The 11,527-nt window shown below is 42.1% G+C and overlaps 1 long non-coding RNA gene across 1 annotated transcript; it reads left to right on the top strand.

Moving 5' to 3' along the window:
• The first annotated feature begins 610 nt into the window (after positions 1 to 610).
• On the top strand, positions 611 to 10,565 carry LOC144766977 (uncharacterized). The gene is made up of 3 exons (XR_013598010.1): positions 611 to 680; positions 2,079 to 2,174; positions 10,380 to 10,565. It is a non-coding gene; the product is annotated as an uncharacterized LOC144766977 (long non-coding RNA).
• Positions 10,566 to 11,527: the final 962 nt, after the last annotated feature.

Here is an 11,527-nt window from a genome sequence, read left to right as displayed (position 1 = left end):
AATGGCATTTGCTTTTCGCGCTGCCTCAGATTCACAGATCCTTGTACATCTGGGGCAGCGTTAAAAGCAATGGTGTTGAGGTGGAAAGCCCAAAGCAACACCCACTGCACGCCCCTTTCACGCAGATACCTGTGTGAAAAGGTACCATGTGTACAAAGTGGCGTTAGGCCACAAAAAGTGGCATAATATCGCTTAACATGGTGCAGGACATTGCGCCACTGGAACATCAGTAAAAGTGACATTCTGGTGGCCCAATCCCCTTCTAAATATGTCCCATAGTGTCCTCAGTTAGGTGAACCAGGATTAGCTGTCTCTCTGCCTCTCTCTCTCTCCCTTTCTCTGCCTCTCTTTGTCTCACCCTTCTCCCTCCCACCTCCCTCCTACGCACCACTGAAGATGGGTGTTGGTGATGCTGCCTCTTATCTTGACTCAGCATCTCTCCAACTCAAACAAACTGCAGCAGTGACACGATTGTATCTGATCCTCTGCACCTCCCTCCCTCCCTCCTCCACGGTGTGCATCATGGAGAGATGCATCAGCACTTTCTAGGCCGTTTCCTGTGTCGGTTTTAGGTACAAACCACCTCTTTTCAAGCTCTTCTCTTCACAGAGCCCTGGGGATTGCAGAGGATCAAATGGCGTCAACCAGTGCTCCGAGGAGGGGTGAACCGTCACTCGCAGGTAAGGCCGCCCTTCGAGCTGCTATGAGGATACAGCGTGACGGGGTCAGCTTTCAACTCACGCTGGGATTGACTCAAGAGTCATGGAATACACTGTGTTGTCTCTAACTGATAGTCAGTGTCTCATCTTGGCAGACACTGAGAGCCAAAGCTCTAAATATGGCGCTCACTGAGACTCACAGGCTAGTCATGGAGCTCACTGGGAGTCACTGACCATGAATGATGCACACTGATATTTACTGACTAGTCATGGATACACTGAACTGACCTGCTAGTGTTGTAGCACGCTGTTAGTCAGTGCCCCATCTTGGGACACACTGAGTAAAAGACCACAGTACTCGTTGAGACTCAGAAGCTAGTCATGGTGGACACTAGGAGTTACTGGGTACACCTAGTACACACAGACAACCAGGGTCTGGGTTTGGCACAAACAGAGTCACCGGCCGTACTGCAAACACGCTGAGAGTCAATGGTCAGTTTTGACACACATTGAAAATTGATAACTAGACCTGTCACACACAAGGAATCGCTGTCTAGGTCAGCACACACTGAGAGCCAGTATTACACTTTGGTATACACCAGCAATCTGTGGTGGTCTTGGCAGATTCTGAAAGTCATTGACTAATGTTGGCAAAGATGGGAGGCACTGTTTACCCTAGCACATACTAAAGTACTCTAACAGTTGTGGCAAACGCTCAGTGTCTTGTCCTGGTACACACTCACTGTCATTGACTGGGCCTGACACACACACAGGGTCACTGACTAGTCCTGACACACACACTCAGAGTCTCTCACTGGACCTGGAACACACACAGAGTCACTGACTAGTCCTGACACACACACTCAGAGTCATTTACAGGACCTGGTACACACAAAGAGTAACTTACTGGACCTGGAACACACACAGAGTCACTGACTAGTCCTGACACACACACTCAGAGTCATTTACAGGACCTGGTACACACAAAGAGTAACTTACTGGACCTGGCACACACAAAGAGTAACTTACTGGACCTGAGACACACACAGTGACGTACTGGACTTGGCACACACACAGTGACTTACTGGACCTGGTGCACACACAGAGTAACTTACTGGACCTGGCGCACACAGAGAGGCACCTACTGGACCTGACACACATACAGAGTTGCTTACTGGACCTGAGACACACTCAGAGTCACTTACTGGACCTGAGACACACACAGTGACTTACTGGACCTGTCACAGACACAGAGGCACTGACTGGACCTGGCACACACACACAGTCACTGGCTAGTCCTGATACACAATCAAAGACACTTGCTATGACAGGGCCGTACATCTTCACTGAGGTTGTACTTCAGGTATTGAAAGGTGAATACCTCTAGTAATTAATAATCATGTATTATGTTATTTGCAGTTCTCTTAGAGCTCCGTCGAGTGAGGAGACAAGCTATAGCCCTGGGAGTGATGACAGCCGTGTGGACCTTCATAATCATCGTTCTTTACCGTCTGGGTAAGCAGCAATGATCAGATCTTCATACACCGGACCAGTCTATGGCCACCAATACAGCTACAAACATAGATAGTTTTGTTAGGAGCCGGTAGCAAGGATGTGGAATTGGATTTACTATTCCCATTCACAAACTAGGGATGTGCAGTTTCCCACCGACTGGTTTGCGAAAGGAAATGCAATTTTTTTTTTACTGAGAGTTCAATTCATAGCATGACACACATATACGAAATAAAGCTTTTTCATAAACAATGGAGGATTTATTTTCATTGAAGATTTTCACCCAAGTGCTTATTGACCGCTTATCTGTTTTTTCTTGTAATGCTTCGCTTAATTCTGTTCTTATTCTTAGCACTCTAAGACTAATACTTTCTAAAAAAATGCTTGATTTGGATATATGATCACTTGAGCATATCTCTGGAATGAAGCAGCCCAATCTCTGAGTTAAGAAAGTCTCCTACTTGTCTCTACCCCATTCTTCTCCCATTTATTTAATACACCGGTTTGCAACAGCCTGTCCTCCCTAATGTATAGGTCGGCCAGTCTTGTAGCACTATTTATCCAAGGGATATCATAACATTTTAACAATTGGGTTTTTTGTTTTAAAAGTCATTGGAGAACCCTGTACCGCACTTTCTTTGGGTTCTTAGTTATCCTGATTGGGTCTGTGATTTTATATTCATCTAACAGTGTTGCCATAACTGGAAAGTTGAGCTGTGAGTATTATGTGCAAAGTTTGCGTGGTAGTACTCCCTTATGTTTGGGAGGGAGAGCCCTCCCTCCTCAGTCGGGTAGTTTAAAGTAGCTAGCACTAGTCTTGGTACCTTGTTGGACCTGGTGCTGCTGCAAACAGAAATTTAATTTATGGTAGGAGTTTCATTCGTAGAAGCACCACCTGGCCTATTATTAATATTGGAAGTTGATTCCATTTTGTTAGTAAATGTTGAACTTTTTGCACCAGGGCAACGTAGTTTAAACTATACAACTCCTCTACTCGTTCCGACACATGTATCCCCAGGTATCTCTTGGGCCGGGAGTAATATATTAGCCTAAAACTTGGTATTAGTTTATCAAGAAAGGAACTATAAAGCAACATTTCTGCTTTGGCCCTATTTATTTTATAGCCACCTATCGCCTGAAAAAATCCCTAATATTTCCTTCTGGTTACTCTCTGTGGGTTTTAGAAATAAAACAATGTCATTGGCGTATAGTTTTATATTGGTCATGCCCTGTAGGGGAGCAGTATGTAATGCATTATGCCTAATGGCTATTGTCAGAGGTTCTATAAATAGGGCAAATGAAATTGGGGATAAGGGGCATCCTTGCCTTGTACCCCTACTTATTTCTGGAATTAATTGTTATTTGTGCCTGAGACCCCTTATATAAACTTCTATTTGTATAAAACTTTCTGGAAAGCCAAATTTATCAAGAATTAAAAAAGCCATACCTGTGCCGCTATGTTGTTTTTATTAAAATAATCCAATGCTTCTATTAAAAATGTCAGGTTGGCTGATAGTTGTCTACCGGCTACAAAGCCACATTGGTCCACGTGGATCAAGGATCCCACAATTTTATTGAGCCTGTTTGGTGAGAAGCTTTGTAAAAATCTTATAGTCAACATTAAGAAGACTTATTGGACTATAGGAGTTGATATTTTCCCTACTTCTATCCTTCTTCAGAATGACAACTACTACTGCTGTATGAAAGGAGGCCAGAGGTGTGCTTCCTTTTAGTATGTAGTTAGTTAATTTAAGGAGTTGGGCATTCAATATTGAGGCGAACCTTTTGTTTAGTTCTACTGGCAATCCATCCTCCACAGTCGCTTTGCAGTTGGCCATTGAACTTATTGCTGTTTCTAATTCTTCAATAGTGAATTCTGTCGTTATTGATCCTTTATGTTCTCTGCTCAAGGATGGAATTGGTAATTTATCTAGAAAGCTTACAACATGGTCAGGCAGTGTTTGTTGGTCTATCTGATATATTTTCTCATAGTGTCTGAGAAAAGCCTCCCCAATGTCCGAGGACCTGGGTAAATGTGCTTTAGATTCCCCGTCTTTTAGGGATTCAATTCTGTTTGGGACCGGTTTCACTTTTGCCTGCCTTGCAAGTAATCTTCCTGTATATTCGCTCTCCTCATATGTCTTTTGGAGGTATGCTATGTTAGCTCTATCACCTAGGTAGTAATAATACACCTGCATCTCTTGTTTTGCTTGAAACAGCTCTTGTTTTGTTGCTGGGTTTATAACTTTATTATACTCTCTTTTTGCTTGTGCAAGCCTTAATTCAATCTGTAGTCTTTTTTTCCTTTATGGCCCCGTGTTGGGGGATTTATTTAGATGTAATTATTCCTCGTAGTGCAGCCTTAATGGCGTCCCATACCATGCCTATCGAGGAGGTATCTGAATTGTTGATGAAACAGCTTCTAATTTCATTTACCTCTGTGCACCAGTTCTCCCTTTCTAAGTTGATTTTTATAAAAAAATACCACCTCCTACGCTTTTTTTTCAGGCCCTGCCTCTGCTATTACCATTTTGACTAATGCATGGTCTGAGAATGGGTTAGGGATTTAATCGTGCGTGTTCATTATGAGAACATGTCAAACCAGTAAGAATCAAACCTGGAGACCGTGTTATATTTTGCAGAGAAGCATGAGAAGGCATGTGTCCTTGGATTTCTGAGGCACCACAGGTCCACCAGGTCTAAATCCCTTTTGCAACTGGCCACAGCAATGGTCACCTGAGGCTTATTTTGTTTTCGGGCATTCTTGAAAGAGTCAACTGGTGGATCCTGAAGAAAGTTGAAAACACCCCCCCCCCATATGATAGGGCCAGGGATACTAGTTAAAGCCTGTTTAAGCTGGAGTAGAGGTTGAGGGTTATCGAGAACTGGTGCATAAATTGTAGCTAAGATAAGATTTAACTGATTTATCCTTCTGTGTACAAAAGCCCATCTCCCTCCTGGATCTGTCTGCGTGACTTATACTTGGAATTGTACATGTTTACCTACGTATATTCCCACCCCCTTCTGTGCACAACCCGTGTTTGGCGAACAATGGAAGCCAGCCCATTTCTGGAGAATCTTACTCGCATCCAATGGGTACCTAAAGTGGGTTTCTTGTAGGAATATAACATCCGGTAGTGACTTCTGAGCCAGCTTTCTATTTTCCTGGCTTTACAATTATTATTCAGTCCATTGGCATGAAAAGACAGTACTGTGAGGTCTTTACTACTTATTAGCTACTAGTACTTAGGCTTAAAAAAAAGGGGCGCGCGCTGTTCTGGAAACCAAATACTGTAAACAGATACTCCCAACCTCTCAAAAAGTGCAGTGTGTAAACAAGGCTTTTTGGTATATCTATAGTCTTTCCAGATGGAGCATTTAGAGCTCATATTAGCCAGAATGAACCAAAAATATATAAAGTGATTTGTGCATAGCCTCATCCTTTAGGATAAATTTCATCCAGTGGTATACCGTATCACCTTGGAAAGAGATTTGTGCTAGCAAAAAAAAAGTGCATCAGTGTGTATAAAGTGACTCGTGCTCATAAAAACAGGTACTATAATAAATAGGCCTCTAATCTATTGAAAGATTGTTGCCCTTATACCTCACGTCTCAATTGGGCTGATTAACAGAACTAATCTGAGACAAAATACTAAACGTACTACTTTTGGTACTCACAGAAGGCATTTAGTAGTAGTAAAGTTAGGATTTTGTCTTAAGTTAAGAATTTGTCTTAAATTAGGATTTTGTTTTAAGACCAAACTTTAAGACAAACTTAAGGTTAATTTAAGAAAGACAACATCCTAACTTAAGAAAAAATCCTAACTTAAGACAAAATCCTAAATTAAGACAAAATCTTAACTTAAGAAAGAATCCTAAATTAAGACAAAATTCTAAATTTAGAAAAAAAGTAACTGAAGACAAAATCCTAACTTTACTACTACTAAATGTCTTCTGTGAATACCAAATGTAGAAAGTTTAGGATTTTGTCTCAGTTTAGTTCTGTGAATCGGCCCCAATATGATCAAAAGGATCCCTCCAGTTGGGACCCTTAGCAGGTGAGGTTCTAAAGTGCATCTAGGGTGTATCCGAAGTGCATAGGTGCATAAAGAGACTTGTGCTATGTAAACAGATACTGTAAAGAGAAACATCCATTTGAGTACCATAGCAGCTGGAGTTTGAAAGTATGGCTAAAGTGCATAAAAGAGGCTGGTACTTTCTAAACAAATACCATTAACATAGATTATAGTTATATATCCCTGAGCTATCCAAGCAGGCACTGCGGCAATCAAAGCATCTTAATTGATTGCCTTTCATCCGTTTGCCTACTATATCAGCTAGGATATAGTCCATATGAAAACAAAAGAAAAACCCTAAAATACAAATACATTTTTAAAAATGACAATACCCTCTTAGTGTACCTACGCCCGAAAGGTAATGTAATTTGTGATTCAACACATGTTCAAAAAGTTGAATGGCTAAATGTACATTCACAGGAGGTAGTAAAAGGACCGGTCTGGTGAATATTAATTAGGTCACAATTTGCAATCACTGTCCTTAGCTGTGAATTCAGGGCCGAAAACCTGCAAGGAGATGCAGACCTCCATTCTTGTATTTACATTGTGAAACACTTTTTCTTTAAAAAAGGGGCCTTGTTTCATTAAAGGGGCGGGTGCTGCTTTAAAAAAATCTAATTTGAGAAGATCTCGGGGAGAGCAAGCGGGGGTCCCGTTGACCATTGCCCGTTCCCCCCGTGATCGACTGACATGACTTTCAAAGGTCCCCTCGGAACCCCTTCCCCTTAGCAAAGCAGTTTCCACCTCCTTTGGGGTTTCGGGAACTGGTCAATAGTTTGTGACGGCATTTACGGTGAGGAACCATTGTGCGTACAATACCAAACTGTAGTTAGGAAGGAACACCCCTTTTATAGCCCTTCCTAATTGTGATTTGATATGTGTTGGTCTATCTGATATATTTTCTCATAGTGTCTGAGAAAAGCCTCCCCAATGTCCGAGGACCTGGGTAAATGTGCTTCAGATTCCCCGTCTTTTAGGGATTCAATTCTGTTTGGGACCTGTTTCTCTTTTGCCTGCCACGCAAGTAATCTCCCTGTATATTCGCTCTCCTCATACGTCTTTTGGAGGTATGCTATGTTAGCTGTATCACGTAGGTAGTAATAATACTCCTGCATTTCTTGTTTTGCTTGAAACAGCTCTTGTTTTGTTGCTGGGTTTATAACTTTATTATACTCTCTTTTTGCTTGTGCAAGCCTTAATTCAATCTGTAGTCTTTTTTTCCTTTATGGCCCCGTGTTGGGGGATTCATTTCGATGTAATTATCCCTCGTAGTGCAGCCTTAATGGCGTCCCATACCATGCCTATCGAGGAGGTATCTGAATTGTTGATAAAACAGCTTCTAATTTCATTTACCTCTGTGCACCAGTTCTCTCTTTCTAAGTTGATTTTTATAAAACAAATACCAACTCCTAGGCTTTTTTTTCAGGCCCTGCCTCTGCTATTACCATTTTGACTAATGCATGGTCTGAGAACTGGTTTGGGATTTAATCGTGCGTGTTCATTATGAGAACATGTCAAACCAGTAAGAATCAAACCTGGAGACCGTGTTATATTTTGCAGAGAAACATGAGAAGGCATGTTTCCTTGGATTTCTGAGGCACCACAGGTCCACCAGGTCTAAATCCCTTTTGCAACTGGCCACAGCAATGGTCACCTGAGGCTTATGTTGTTTTCGGGCATTCTTGAAAGAGTCAACTGGTGGATCCTGAAGAAAGTTGAAATCACCCCCATATGATAGGGCCAGGGATACTAGTTAAAGCCTGTTTAAGCTGGAGTAGAGGTAGAGGGTTATCGAGAACTGGTGAATAAATTGTAGCTAAGATAAGATTTGACTGATTTAGCCTTCTGTGTACAAAAGCCCATCTCCCTCCTGGATCTGTCTGCGTGACTTATAATTGGAATTGTACATGTTTACCTACGTATATTCCCACCCCGTTCTGTGCACAACCCGCGTTTGGCGAACAATGTAAGTCAGCCCATTTCTGGAGAATCTTTCTCGCATCCAATGGGTACCTAAAGTGGGTTTCTTGTAGAAATATAACGTCCGGTAGTGACTTCTGAGCCAGCTTTCTATTTTCCTGGCTTTACAATTATTATTTAGTCCATTGGCATGAAAAGAGAGTACTGTGAGGTTTTCACTACTTATTACCTACTAGTACTTAGGCTTAAAAAAAAGGGGCGCGCGCTGTTCTGAAAACCAAATAGTGTAAACATATACTCTCCAACCTCTCAAAAAGTGCAGTGTGTAAACAAGGCTTCTTGGTATATCTAAAGTCTTTCCAGGTGGAGGATTTAGAGCACATATTAGCCAGAATGAACCAAAAATATATAAAGTGATTTGTGCATAGCCTCATCTTTTAGGATACATTTCATCCAGTTGTATATCGTATCAACTTGGAAAGAGATTTGTGCTAGCAAAAAAAGTGCATCAGTGTATATAAAGTTACTTGTGCTCATAAAAACAGGTACTATAATAAAATAGGCCTCAAATCTATTGAAAGATTGTTGCCCTTATACCTCACGTCTCAATTGGGCTGATTCACAGAACTAATCTGAGACAAAATACTAAACTTACTACTTTTGATACTCACAGAAGGCATTTAGTAGTAGTAAAGTTAGGATTTTGCCTTAAGTTAAGATTTTGTTTCAAGTTAGGATTTTGTTTTAAGACCAAAACTTAAGACAAACTTAAGGTTAATTTATGACAAAATCCTAACTAAAGAAAAAATCCTAATTTAAGGCAAAATCCTAAATTAAGACAAAATCTTAACTTAATAAAGAATTAATATAAAAAATAATAAAAAAATAAAAATAAAGAAAATAAAGAAAAAGACAAAATCCTAAAGTGAGACAAAATCTTAACTGAAGACAAAATCCTAACTTTGCTACTACTAAATGTCTTCTGTGAATACCAAAAGTAGAAAGTTTAGGATTTTGTCTCAGTTTAGTTCTGTGAATCCGCCCCAATATGATCAAAAAGATCCCTCCAGTTGGAAACCTTAGCAGGTGAGGTTCTAAAGTGCATCTAGGGTGTATCCGAAGTGCATAGGTGCATAAAGTGACTTGTGCTAAGTAAACAGATACTGTAAAGAGAAACATCCCTTTGAGTACCAAAGCAGCTGGAGTTTGAAAGTATGGCTAAAGTGCATAAAAGAGGCTGGTACTTTCTAAACAAATACCATTAACATAGATTATAGTTATATATCCCTGAGCTTTCCTAGCAGGCACTGCGTGCAATCAAAGCATCTTAATTGATTGCCTTTCATCTGTTTGCCTACTATATCAGCTAGGATGAAGTCCATATGAAAACAAAAGAAAAACCCTAAAATACAAATATATTTTTGAATATTAAAATACCCTCTTAGTGTACCCACCCCCGAAAGGTAATGTAATTTGTGATTCGACACATGTACAAAAAGTTGAATGGCTAAATGTACATTCGCAGGAGGTATCAAAAGGACCGGTCTGATGAATATTAATTAGGAAGGTCACAATTTTCAATCACTATCCTTTTTGGAAAGGCAGGTGGAGAACCAATGAAGGGCGTCTCCATTTAAACCCATTTGAGACTAAACAGTGGCAATTAGGATGAGGGGCTCACTACTGTGGATGGAAGCTGGGAGGTTCAGTAATATCAGGAGGCAAGGGTCTTCTCTTTGGGTAATCAGAAGGACACAGTCTATGATTTGTCGGGAAGTTGTCTCCGTGCTGCAGGACGACGGACAGTAGATCGATAGTCAGGCAGGGGATGGTTGGTGTTGATCTTGGAGTTGGGCGTTGTCTGCTTTTTCTGTGATCTTGTTACAAAATGATTGAAATCAAGACATGAATAGTGGCCACATTAGATGCCGTGGACCAATCAGCATTGTTTGTCTTGTGTCTAGTGTAGAACCGAATTATCATGGTCATTGTCTCGAATTGTTATATCAATGGAGTCAGTCATTTCTAACACTTTACCAGTGTTTACACTGATAGTGTAAAGTGCCTCTTAAGTGCTTGTTGTTATTACTGGAAACAATGTAGACCTATGTCTGTCTTGCTGAAGAGTACCTTTGCTCCTCGCTCAGTCTCACAGCTGTTTATTCTCCCATCCTGTACCCACTCTGTCTTTCCTGGTCCTTCTATCTTGCAGTCGAGCGAGAAATATTTTACAATCCCAAAGCGAGGAGCTCTTCTGATCTCCATCCTAATGCAAAGAGCTGTGCTGGTCTTCAACGAGCCTTTCAACATGAGGACCGGTCATTCCAGACTTCTGTCGCCTCTCTTCTGAAACCCACTCAATGCCTCCGTCCAGCTGAAAAGAATCATCTACTATTTCAGAAAGGTATGCACTGGTAAAGTATCTGTAATGTGGTTGCATTACAAGGGAGGGATGTCAGTGTGCACCAGGGATCAGTGCATTACAAGGGAGGGATGTCAGTGTGCAACAGGGATCAGTGCATAACAAGGGAGGGATGGCAGTGTGCACCAGGGATCAGTGCATAACAAGGGAGGGATGGCAGTGTGCACCAGGGATCAGTGCATAACAAGGGAGGGATGTCAGTGTGCACCAGGGATCAGTACATAACAAGGGAGGGATGTCAGTGTGCACCAGGGATCAGTGCATAACAAGGGAGGGATGTCAGTGTGCACCAGGGATCAGTGCATAACAAGGGAGGGATGTCAGTGTGCACCAGGGATCAGTGCATAACAAGGGAGGGATGTCAGTGTGCACCAGGGATGAGTGCATAACAAGGGAGGGATGTCAGTGTGCACCAGGGATCCGTGGCTCACAAGGGACGGATGTCAGTGTGCACCAGGGATGAGTGCATAACAAGGGAGGGATGTCAGTGTGCACCAGGGATCAGTGCATCACAAGGGAGGGATGTCAGTGTGCACCAGGGATCAGTGCATCACAAGGGAGGGATGTCAGTGTGCACCAGGGATCAGTGCATAACAAGGGAGGGATGTCAGTGTGCACCAGGGATCAGTACATAACAAGGGAGGGATGGCAGTGTGCACCAGGGATCAGTGCATAACAAGGGAGGGATGGCAGTGTGCACCAGGGATCAGTGCATAACAAGGGAGGGATGGCAGTGTGCACCAGGGATCAGTGCATAACAAGGGAGGGATGGCAGTGTGCACCAGGGATCAGTGCATAACAAGGGAGGGATGGCAGTGTGCACCAGGGATCAGTGTATTACAAGGGAGGGATGTCAGTGTGCACCAGGGATCAGTGCATCACAAGGGAGGGATGTCAGTGTGCACCAGGGATTAGTGCATAAAAAGGGAGGGATGTCA

This window comes from Lissotriton helveticus, chromosome 1_1, assembly GCF_964261635.1.
Source record: "Lissotriton helveticus chromosome 1_1, aLisHel1.1, whole genome shotgun sequence".
Taxonomy (NCBI): Eukaryota; Metazoa; Chordata; class Amphibia; order Caudata; family Salamandridae; genus Lissotriton; species Lissotriton helveticus.
The sequence above is the reverse complement of the archived record's forward strand: the minus strand, read 5'-3'. Positions and strand labels throughout refer to the sequence as shown.